At 43.2% G+C, this 12,518-nt stretch overlaps 1 long non-coding RNA gene across 7 annotated transcripts in view; it reads right to left on the bottom strand.

Annotated features, from left to right (window-relative positions):
• The window catches only part of LOC131273224 (uncharacterized), a 123,458-nt gene extending 114,285 nt beyond the window's left edge, over positions 1–9,173 (bottom strand). For 6 of the 7 annotated variants that reach the window (XR_009180355.2, XR_009180354.2, XR_009180352.2 and 3 more), the window contains exons 1-3: positions 9,070–9,173; positions 3,724–3,755; positions 3,448–3,617 (exon numbers count right to left, since the gene is read on the bottom strand). This is a non-coding gene — a long non-coding RNA (uncharacterized lncRNA). Of the gene's footprint in view, positions 1–3,447; positions 3,618–3,723; positions 3,756–6,421; positions 6,800–9,069 lie in introns of those variants that run through there. The other variant, XR_009180351.2, reaches the window with a different exon arrangement.
• Positions 9,174–12,518: the final 3,345 nt, after the last annotated feature.

Below are 12,518 nucleotides of genomic sequence, written 5' to 3'. Positions count from 1 at the left end.
CTGGGAGGTAACTTGTAACCCCAGAATCTGCTGAGTGGGGGCACTGACTACATTTCCTGACTAGAATCATTCACTCAGCAGTGTTGTTTGACCACACAGGGTTGATGTGGGATCTCAGAACAGAGCACATGTTCTCTGTGAGCTGTAAAGGATCACCCCACTGAGGGCTGAAAGTCAGTGTCCATCCCCCTTGTCCTGGAACCATCAGGCACCCACTCTGGAGGGAAGTACTAGCAAGTTTCTTGAAATTCCTCCCAACATTTAATAAGTGAACTCTTCTGGGGCTTTTATGATATATTGGGCATTTTTCTTAAGGATTTCCTTACATTTGCTTATTTTTAGTCTCATAATACAAACTAATAAGCAGGTCTGGCTAAAATCTTCAAAAGACAGCATGGAAAACTGGACACATAAAGAGTTTACATAATGTTCCCTGTTTTGGGTGGCCTCTGAATGAGATTTGAACACAGTTGACCAGACCTTGGCACCCATGCTTTTGGTCACTGTGCTCTGCTGCCTTCCTATGCTGTGTCATCTATATAAAGTACCCTACATCTGTCTTTTGGGTGTCTAAAATGAACCCCAAACTACAACTTTTTTTGAAACCCACCTTTTACTCAAGTGGGACACCTGTGTAGACTGTAAATAAGGGATCATAGTGTGAACTGTAAATAAATTAATAATGATTTCCTACATTCATCTGTTGGTAAGATGTCACCTGAGAGTTCTGTTGTGAATGCCTTTCCCAGTTCTTGTCTCAAGCATGAAAAAAGAAAATTTGCTACCCAGTCCAAAAAATCTACTATCTGACAATCCCATTCAGTTGGGAACCTCAAAATCAGCATCTGGCCAAAGAAAAGGGAGTGTCCTCAAACATTCCCTAGAAAGTATTCCACAGACAGTACAGTAGAAATGCAATTATTTTATTGCATCAGTAATGTTGACTGTAGATACTAAGTATTCCATATTGAGAAAAACCTTTAAAAAGGTTAAGCCATGATTTCTTAATTCACATGTGAAATTTTGCTTTTAGTAATGAGTCAGTAGTGCCACAACCACATAATTAAAAATGTAGTTACAACTAAAGTTGGTTCACATTTACTGGTAGATTGTATTTTAAGTTAATGTTTGGTCAGTCTATTTCTGAACATTAGTAGGAAGAGTTATCTTCTGAAAAAGTGCTGTGAAATTATTAAAAATCTGATATATTTTTAAGAGAAGTTTTAGATTCACATAAAAACTGTGGAGAATACAAACAGTTCCCACATATTCCCCTGCCACCCTCCCAGTCTAGAGCCAGCAGTTTCCCCTGTTAATAACTCTCATCACTGTGGTATGAACAATTGAAGGGACAGTATTGATACAGTGTTTTGGAGGCTCGCTCTTCCTAATCCTCAGCTTTGTGCATTTTGACAAAGGCATATTGTCATGTACCTACCATGACAGAACATCAGTGGTTGAATTGTGTCCCTCCAAATTACATTGAGAAAACCTTGGTACCTGTGAGTGTGACCACTTTTGGAAATAAGATGTTTGCAAATGTGATTAAGATGAGGTCTACTGAATCAGGGTGAACTGCAATATAATACAACTTGTGCACTTACAAGAAGGGAAGAGACAGAGAGGAGAAGGCTGTGTTAAGATGGACCAACACTGGAGAAGCAGGCCAGGTGAAGATGAGGAAGAAATTAGAGTCATGCTGCCAGGAGCCAGGACACCTGGAGCCACCAGAAGCTGGAAGAGTCAAGGAATGGTTCCTAGCAAGGATCTTCAGAGAGAGACACAGAGTATGGTGCTGTGGACACATTAATGCTGGACTTTTTGTCCTTAGAATTGTGAAGGTTTAAGTTTGTGTTCTCAAACCACCCAGTCTGTGGCAATGTATTATAGAAGTGCTAAGAAACTAAACACATATAGTGCTGGGAAGTAAGGTGCTGCTGTAACAGATACATGTGGAAGGCTCACAGAGGCTTCTAGGCAAAATATAACTTCTGAGCAGTCATGGGTGAAATTAGCCCAGATATTTCCAGCCTACCTATAGCCATGACTCTGCATTGAAGCTTCAGACTCCAGAAAGCACAAATGGACCTCATCAATGTGCCTGTCTGGATTGCTAAAGATGTGATACAAAAACCTACTGAAATTGTTGTATTCCACAATTTGGGACAGTAGGGTTTTCATACAAAATAGCAGCAAAAATAATGCATTAATAAGAAATTTAAAATGTATGCAGGACTGTATATTGAAATCTGATTGACCTACCCTCCATTTTCTTTAGCCCTCTAGGTTCTGTGTCTCAAGTAACAACAGTTAAGTTTTTGCACATCCTTTTGGATTGAGTAATTGAGTATTCATATAAAATTGACACTGTACCACAGTTTTCTAAGGGCTTTACCTATATGTACTCATGGTCTTTTTTCCCTTTACTTTTAAGGAAATTTTAGATTACATGAAAGTTAAAGCAAAATTAGGTGGGATTCCCATATACCCCACCTCCACCCCCTCACATGTTACCCATTAAAAACATCTTTCATTAATGTGGGATATTTTTTATAAATCTTGAAGCACTCCTACTAACCATGGTCCATAGTTTCCAAGGTAAGGCCCACTGATGGGTTGCCAATTTCCTGGGGATATCTGCCCTGGCTAGAATGTCCAGATGTCTTTAGAGCCCTCAGGAACACTCCTGCCTGAGGTATTATTTACTGTGGCAGCCACAGAGATCCTCCTGTGACCTGCCTAAACTTTCCTCTGGAATGGCTTCCTGACTCATATTGAAGTATCCTAGCCATAAACACTCATTTGTATTTAATATTCCCTCTCTTGGTCAAGGTCTTTTTACAAATGTATCTCTAGCTGGCAATTGGTAACAATCCCTCAGTGCCAAGGGGGCCCATCCTTGGGAGTAATGTCCCATGCTGGGGAGAAAGCAGACTTCTATGCTGAGTTTGGCTTAGAGAGAGGCCACATTTGAGCAACATACACATTTTCAGAAGGTAACTCTTAGGCAGTATATATCACTAGGCTAAGTTTCAATTTTACAAGAATGAAGTTCATAACTACCAGCATTAATATCAAGGGCCTGGCATATTGGTCTGTCCTATTTTAGCTAGGTTCTGATGATGTATTGCTATTCTTGCCACTGTATTAGAAAATGTAGCAGGGCTCCAAGAATGGGAATTGAAAGTTTTGTTGGTTATTGTATGGGTTCCATCTACTGAGATAACACCCCATGACCATATGGACACATTCATAATCCCTAGAGGCATGCCTGAGGTGCACCCTTTCCCATGCATCTGTCCCTCACTGTCACCCTGCACCAGTAGACCTCCCCTGCAATAGCTGTAACTTTTGTGTAGTTCAAAACCTCCCCATAAAGAAAGTCAAAAGTTTTTTGCATTGTGACTTTCATCACCTTAATATCTGTTATTTTTTATGTATACTTACAATTTCATCTGTATCTTCCCCCAACATCTTATTTTTTTTCACTTTATCTTCAAAGAAGCTTTAGGTTACAGAAATGTCACATCAAAAATATAGGGAATGAGCAGATGTGGCTTAAATGTTTGAATGCCTGCTCTCCACATGGGAGGTCCCAGTATGATTCCCAGTGCCTCCTAAAAACAAAGACAAACAAAAATTGAAAAAAGCAAACACACACACACAAAAACAACTCAAAGGAACTGATGTGGCTCAGTGGTTGACTACTGGCTTCCCACTTACAAAGTCTGGGTTTCACTCCCTGGTCCTGGTACCTAAAAAAAGAGAGAAGAAAATAGAAGAATATATAGGTGATTCCCATTTACTGCACCCCTTCCCATTTCATATTTATTCCTATTAGCAATATCATACATGAGTAGGGTTCATCTGTTACAATTGAAAAAAAAAACGGAAGCATTGCTACAAACTATGGTCAATGGTTTATGTTATGGTTTACACTTTGCATCATACTTTTATACGTTTTCACACAATGTACAATCATCTGTATCCATCATTGCAAAATCACACAAAACAGTTCCAATGCCCTCAAAATGCCCTATGATCCATCTATTCTTCCCTCCTTCTTCCCTCAGAACCTATGTTAGCCACTAAGTTTCAATTTTCCAAGAATAAGGTTCATAGTCTTATGCATTAATAATAAGGCTTTGACATACTGGTCTGCTTATATTTGGCACTGCCCATGTACTCTAGAGATTCTTGCCCCTCTCTTTGAGTATATAGCAGGATTCCCAGGATGGAATTTTAATATTTTCTCATTGTTTGTTGGTCTCCATCCACTGATATAACACCTTATGACAAGATGAACACATTCATATTCCTTGAAGCATCCCCCAGGGGCATCCTTTTCTATATGCCCCCCTAGCACCGGTACACTGCACCAGTGACCTACCTGCTGCATTTGCCAAAAAAACATTCCCATCCTTGTAGTCCCAACACAAACCAACAAATCCCAAGTACACTTGTTCCTTCCTCCAAGACTTCCACAATTCCATACAGTCCAAATTAAATACCTCCACCATGCTCACCCTTCCATTCCAGTTCCATCAACCCACTCATATCCCTGCATCACCATCACCCCATCCACTGCCAAACCACCCCTTTCTGCCTTATCATAGGCTCTGCCCATATTGAGCTTGGTTCACCACACTCAACTCCCTTTCTGTCTCCTTTAATCTATCTTCCAGACTCTCTGTGAGACTCCTAAATAAACTTAGGTCATATCAGTGAGGTCAAGAAGTATTTGCCTTTAGTGACTGGCTTACTTCACTCAACATAAGGTCAAGATTCATCTATGTTGTCACATATATCAACATGCCATTCCTTCCTACAGCTGAGTAATATTCCATTGTATGTATAAACCATATTTGCTTATCCATTCATTTGTTGCTGGTCACAATTCTTTTGCATATATACCCAGTGGTGGGATTGCACAATCATATGGCAATTCTATAATAACCCTTTTGAGCACTGCCAAATCATCCTCCAAAATGGCTGTACCATTCCACATTCCCAGCAGCAGTTGAAGAGGGTTAGTCTTTAAGGAAATGGAGATTCCATTTTTAATAAGTAGGGTGGCTAATATTTTAGAAAGAAACAAAACTGGAAAATAACAAATAGAGATGTGTATATGAGTAAACTGGAGTCCCCATATATTGGTGATAGGAATCTAAAATAAAGCAGCCAATTCGGGAAATAGTTTGACATTCCCTCAAAAAGCTAAATCTAGAACTACTATATGACAGCTACCTATTAGGTTTATATATTAAAGAATTAAAAACAGAGGCTGAAAGAGGTACTCGAAACCAGTATTTATTGCAGCATTATTTGCAATACCCAAAAGCTGGAAACCACCTAAGTGTGCTCATATAGAGGAATGAGTTTTTTTAAAAAGTGGCATATCCATACAATGGAATATAATTGAGCCATAAAAAGTATTGAAGTTCTGATACATACTACTATATGCATGACCCTTAAAAACGTACTGAATAAGGCAGACACAAAAGTAAAACAGTTGGTGATTGCAATTATTTGAAAGCTAAGAAAAAGTAAATTCACAGAAACAGATAAAAGATTAGAGTTTATTACCAGGGACTAGCAGAAAGTAGAATGGGCTTAATAGCTAATAATTACAGAGTTTCTGTTTCAGGTAATGAGAAAGTTTTGGAATTGAATGTTTGGTGACAGTTACAAAACACTGTAAATATAATTGATTCAAGTAAATTGTACATGCTGTAAAAATGGGTAAACTGGCAAATTTTCTATTACATAGCTATCTCATTGAAATTTTTAAAAAAATCCTCTAGAATGGATGGGATATTAAAAGTCAACAAGGCTGTGAGGCTGAAGCAGTATTTCTTGAAATCAGTGTGATACTGACGATTTCCTTGGACTTCAGAATAGGTTGGATATATATCATCATACTGTATAGTTTAGTACCACTTATACATGAACTATTTCACATTGACTTAGATTGTCTTCAGCTACAAAGCCAAGGATTCTGATTATATTCCACTCTTTCCTTTGTCTCTCTTTCCTACATGAAGGGTTTCTGGGTAGCTCCACCATCCTTGTTTGCACATTGTAGCCTCTTGTCTGGGCAAAGCAAAGTAATGCAGGAGCTGCACCCCAGTGTACTGATCATTACTCTGTGTCCCCCTAGCTCCCATGGAAGACCTAGTAGAGGAGTCTTCTAGTGACAGGGTGGTTGAGGAGGTCCCATCTAATGTTGAGGTGAAGTCATCTGTTTTTGTCTAAGATAGAAATGTTCCTTTCTCAGATTTGTCCTTTTTTAAATTTGAGTACAGCACTTATTATATGATGGTATGAATTATAAATATTTTTAAAGATTAGGCTACAGCATAATTATATTTTTTCTTCTCCTCCCCCAGCCCCAGCCCCACCTCCATCCTACTGTTCTTACTGTCTGTGCCCATTCACTGTATGACCTTCTGCATTTTTGTCTTGTCTTCTCATCTTTCTCCTCTAGGATTCACTAGTACTCAGTCCTGGGGACCTCTGATGTGGAGAGAGGTACCCTTTCACATGTGCCACATCAGTTCCTGGTCTCTGCTGCCCTTCACTTTGACTTTCCCCTTTGTTTCTCTTTTGTTGCATCATCATCTTGCATCAGGTGTGACTCACCTAAGCAGGCACTGGCTCACCACAGAGGCACTCAGCTCACCATGTGAGCACTAGCTGACTGCATAGGTACTCACACAGGCACTTGGCTTAACACATGGGCACTTGGCTTACTGTGTGGGCACTGGATCCCTTTACGGGCACTGGCTCAGCACATGGGCATTCACATGGACAATCAGCTCAACACATGGGCACACAGCTCACCATGAGGGCACTTGGCTCACTACGTAGGCACTGGCTCACCATACAGGCTCACTTTCTCTTTTTTTACCAGGAGGCCCCAGTGATCAAACCCAGGTTCTCCTATATGGTAGGTGGAAGCCTTATCACTTGAACCACATCTGCTTCCCTGAACTACAGATATTAACTGTCTGATCCAGTGGGGGCGGATTCCAGGGGCCTGTGGGAAGAAGTGGGGGCAGGGAATGAGAAGAATGGAGACAAGACAGGATTCTGATCAAGCCTCATTTATTGGGGGTAGAACATGGGAATATATACTGAGGGAAGGGAATGTGTCCATGGGTGATAGGTTGGTCTTGTGGGTGGCAGGCGTCCAAGGAGGGAATTGGCTGAAAATTTGTGCCAGGTCTGCAGAATTTCATGCCTTGTGCATGCGTGCTGCTGTGGTTACCAGAGTTGTGGCGGGAAGGGGAGAACAAAGAAACAAGGAGGAAGAAGAAGAAGGGAATGGCAGGGCAGGGCTGAGGTAGTTGTGAAATCCGCCCATGTTGTTGGAGGCTGTAAATAGATTTCACAGTGGGTGGCTCCCCACAGGTCCCCCTTCTCTGTTTAATATGTTAGGAACTGAAGTGAAGAACAGCTGGTGATGGCTCATGTTAGGGCAGGGCTTATGCTCAGTGGTGATGTGCAGCTGCAAGGTGCTCCCGTACTGAGGGGGCTGTGCCTGTCTTAGGTTGGGGCTGCACCTGTTAAGTGATCAGTCTTACCTGTCATTGGGAATCATGGCAGCAAAAGGCCACATCTGTCTTAGGCTGACTGATGGGTCAGCCCAGTTGCCCGTCGTTAGCTAACCAGACCAGCGCCTCAGTGATAAATGACTTGCAAATATAACAAGCTATAACAAGGAGCTCTACACCACACATGACATGCATGATGTACTGAGATTAGTGGGTGAGGCCACACCCACCCTGGTCTTGTTTGGCTAGGGCACCTGCTGCTCATTTGAACCACTAAACTCCTCACTGAAGCTGTTTTCCTTACTGAAGCTGTTCAGCGATATTAATTAAACAAAGAAGGGTTAGCTGCAATAGGGGCAGTTGTGACCATGGGCAGGGAGGACAGGCAAGGAAACACCATTAGGGTACAGGTTGGTGATGAGGCAACATAAGAGATTTGTATTTTCAAAGGTTGGTTGTTTGTTCTTCGGTCTGGATAGGCTGGTATTGATGAACAGCATCAAGATACATCACATGGGCAGAAATTTGCTTCATCCTTTCTTGGAAAAAATTTAAGGAGGCAAGGTGCAAATGCACAGATTAAAAGGAGAGTGATTAGGGGGCTGAGGAGGGGACCTAGCCACATTATGAAGGGGGAGGTGAGCCAGGCAGATAAGGAGAGGTTGATTGGGAGGGCAGTATTCCTTCCCCCAATTCTCACTATTTCTTAGCATTTTCCTCAACAATACCAGATTCATTTATATAGTAGCAGCCTTCCTCCTGGAGGAAAAGGCAGGTTCCCCCCTTTTTCAGCTGTAAGTTAAGGGCCCTGCAGTTTTGAAGGACTACTTGGGCGAGGGATGTTAGTTGCCACTGCAGAGAGTCAAGAGACTGTGCACTGGATTCTAGGCTAATTTGTCATTCTTGTTTAAAGTATTGCAAGCTGATGAGGCCATGACCAAGAGCACCACCTGCTGTGGCAGCTGCAGTGACTGAACCTGTGAGGCTAATTTTTTACCAATATAGGGAGGAAGGCAGCTCTCTTTGACACAGATGCAGATAGTAAAATTTTTAGTTTGCCTTCTCCATAGTATGTTAGTTGCGGGGTACTGGCTATTAGGATGCAAGGCCTCATTTTTACAGAATAGAGCATTTTTGGGTTATAGTTAATTTTCCGACAATCATGAGTAGGATTCTTGGTTATGATTAAATTGTAAGAGGGAAACAAAGTCACAATAAACTGAATATTACTATTTTTGAAGATAATTATGGTCTGATTTTTAACCTACATACAGGAAGGATGGTTACTAATGCATAAGGGTTGATAATCAAATGGTAATATGAGATTATCAATTCTTCGTCTTTCTTTATAGGGTTTAATTGGCAATCGATTATCAATTGGTTTAGGGAATATATGGGTTTTATTCAGATATCTATGAAAGAATGGATTTTTCCAGGTTAACACTCTAAGTAATGGGGCTTTAGGTATAAAGGCCTAATAAGTGTAATTACTGGCAGCTTCCTTATTACTTACGATCACCATCATCAGAAGTTGTAGAAGACTCCATCTCTTCATTCTGGGGTTTAATCCTTTTCAGAGATAACTAAATTTGTTCTCCATTTTCTGAAATGATAAGAGCATAGCCTCACCCCCTTACTTAAATCCTGCCTTTTTTCCATTCATTGCTTTGCGGTCACACCTCCGGCTGAAGTGTGGTTTGCTGGCCTGGCAGGGGAGCGGACACGGTAGGCCTAATTCTGCTGCCCCCATAATAGGGTGGTTGGTCGGGCCCACCGCCACCCCTGAATGAAGCTCGGCATGGGCGCAGAGTGCCCTCGGGTCTCCCCTTCTCGGCAGCCATGCTTCCGCGGCCGCCCCTCCTCCCAGATGGTGCCACCTGATGCCTTGTGGGGCGGCACCCTTCTTCTTCCTTCTCCCTGCGCAGGCGCAGGGCAGAAAATTCCAGTCTACCCTTTTCCCCTCCCCCGACAGCAGCAACAGCCAGGTGTGGGCGGAAAAATCCAGCCCGCCCTTTTCCCCTCCCCCGACAGCAGCAACAGCCAGGCGTGGGCGGAAAAATCCAGCCCGCCCTTTTCCCTTCCCCCGACAGCAGCAATAGCCAGGCGTGGGCGGGAAACTCAAGTCTGCCCTCCACCCCAGCAACAGCAGCCACCAATCCCTAAACCCTGCCCCTTCCCCCAGCAACAGCGACAGCCAATCCCTGACCACCACCCCTCCCCCATCCAGTACCGCCCACTGACCTTTCGCCGGCAACCAATCAGAACAGGGCGTGGCTTCGACCAATCAGCCTTCTCCAGCCCCTATAAAACTGTTGCCTCTCCCTCAATAAAGTGGACTTGCGTGTTTACCTTGTCTCCGCGGTAGTTCTTCTGCCGTGCGCCCTCCAGTCCTGAGAGCCCCCGACAAGGGCCTGGCCTCCCTTGTCCCCAGTTCGTCGCCTGCTTCTCCGGGCGACCCCTTCGTCGCCGGCTTCGCCGGGCGACCCCGTCAGCCGAACCGCGCAACCCCTGTGAGACCGATCCCTCGTCTGCTGCCGGACCGACCCCTCGTCCCAAGCGGGACCGACCCCTCGCCCAGAGCTGGACCGACCCCTCGTCCGCAGCCAGACCCCACCTCTACCGACCGAGCAAGCCGCCGCAGTTGGCGCCCAACGTGGGGCAAGGCAACTCCACCACAGCCTCACTCCATAACCTGGCGCCCCCCCCCTCCTCTCTTCTCACCGTGGGACTTCTCTCATGCAACATTGCTGCTACCTGAGCCTTGGCTACCTCATATGATCCACGGCGGTCTGGGAGAATCGCTGGATGGCTTTCTCCTTCCATGTCGGGGGCTTATACCGACCCGCTATGATTAAGAGGAGCCTTGGATTTCTCGGGAGCGTGCGCTTGCACGTCTGAAGTAATCCTACCACAGCCCTACCCCCTCCTCTCTTCTCACCTTGGGACTTCTCTCGTGCAACATTGCTGCTACCTGAGCCTTGGCTACCTCATACGATCCACAGCGGTCTGGGAGAATCGCTGGATGGCTTTCTCCTTCCATGTCGGGGGCTTATACCGACCCGCTATGATTAAGAGGAGCCTTGGATTTCTCGGGAGCACGCGCTTGCACGTCTGAAGTAACCCTACCATAGCCCTACGCTCTCCTCTCTTCTCACCCCTATCTTTTCGCTCTGCATTGCTGCTCCTGAACCTTGGTGACCTCATATGATCCACGGTGGTCTGGGAGAATCGCTGGATGGCTTTCTCCTTCCATGCCGGGGGCTTATACCGACCCGCTATGATTAAGAGGCACCAATAAAACTCTCAGGAGTGCGTGCCTGAGCACCTCCACCCCTGCCTTCACCTCTGCCTCCTCCCCTCCGTGCTTGCTCCACTGCTCATCGTCCCGCCCTCCCCTCGTCGGGGCCTTCTCTTGGCCCGCGACCACCGTTGGAGCCCCACCGGCTCCGACCCCTCGTCTCACCGCGCACCTCGGCTCCCATCGCCGCGCTCTCAAGGTAAGGGCCCCTTTTCTTATCGGCTCCAAAAGGCCATTAGCAATGGGTAACATCCTATCTGCTAAACAAGCCCCGCAAGTTCGGGCTCTCGCCGGTCTCCTAGACACTCACCGGTGTAAGATCTCTTTGAAACAGCTCCAAGTATATTGGGACCTTCTTCTCCCCTTTAATCCGTGGCTTACCACGTGTCAGCTTTGGGACCCGGACACCTATACTCGCCTTATAGATAGGGTCACTTTTGCTGTGGAGCAGGAAGGTAAAAGATTCCCTCCTGGCTTATTACAGGCAACATAAAGTCCAGAAAAAAATCTTGAAGGGTATAATCTATGATATGCTATATAAAAAAAGGATTTAAAAGCAGCTATACCAAGAAAGTAAGAATTATGAGTCAACTGTAAATAAATTATATATTTCTGTTAATGTGTTGTAATTGTTCTGTGTTTGTCTGTCTGTTCATTCAATGTCAACATATATCGTGATACCTCCGGATGGTAAATATAAATTACTAGAAATCTTTAAAAGAGCTCTATTCAAATGGCCAAAAAATAAATAAGCGCTTATATTAATACTTAAGTTTATTATATTAATACATAAGTTTAAATGTTAATAAGATATCTACAATTTTTAAAAAAAAATTGTAAGTCTTAATTAACAAAATTAACTGTACGTCTTCATAAAAAGTTGTTCTTGCTTAGATTAAAATGAATAACTTATTTTTCTTCACAGGATAATATAAAGAATGTAAAACTTATATGAATATTAAAAAGGTTAAAAGTTTGTAAAAATGCTAACGGAAATGTAATAAGTTTTGCAAAAAGACGTATTTTGTCCTAAAGTAAGATGGCTAATTTTTCATAAACTCTTTGAAATTTAATTTGCATGCGGCAAGTGTAAAAGGTATTGTGATAACTTTACGTAAGGGAATGTGCTCTGTAAGGATAAAATTTATCTTCAATAGTTTACATTAAGGTATTAAATGGCTAATTCCAAAAGGTCATTCTTAAATATATATATATAAAACTGAATTGATGATAATAATAATAAAAGGTAATTTTATAACAGGAAAGATTAACAGCAACCAAGCTCCCCTGCCAACTTGCTTTTAGGAAACGGTTTCTAATATTGCATGCTACTAAGTATTTAAAGAAAAGTTATTCTTAAGGAAACAGAGGATGATTTTGTCTTTGCAGCCATTGTCTATTTAGCAACACCCCTCGCTATCGGCCTAGCCACTGTTGCGCTGGACGATTGGAACCTTAAACAAAGACTCCTCCTCACTGTCATCTTCCTATCTATCGTTACTGTATTTACTGCCCTCATTCTCCTTCATTTATAAAGCATTCTCCTACAAACCACAAAGCTTCTGTCTTAAACATACCATTCTCAACCCTATCCTCTAAATGATCTTCTCACTTCCCCCACAGCCTTTAATACTCTATTTCTTTCTCATAACCTTTGCTTTCTT

This window comes from Dasypus novemcinctus, chromosome 14, assembly GCF_030445035.2.
Source record: "Dasypus novemcinctus isolate mDasNov1 chromosome 14, mDasNov1.1.hap2, whole genome shotgun sequence".
NCBI classification, from domain to species: domain Eukaryota; kingdom Metazoa; phylum Chordata; class Mammalia; order Cingulata; family Dasypodidae; genus Dasypus; species Dasypus novemcinctus.
Note: the sequence above shows the minus strand (reverse complement) of the source record. Positions and strands in the feature narration are given on the sequence as shown.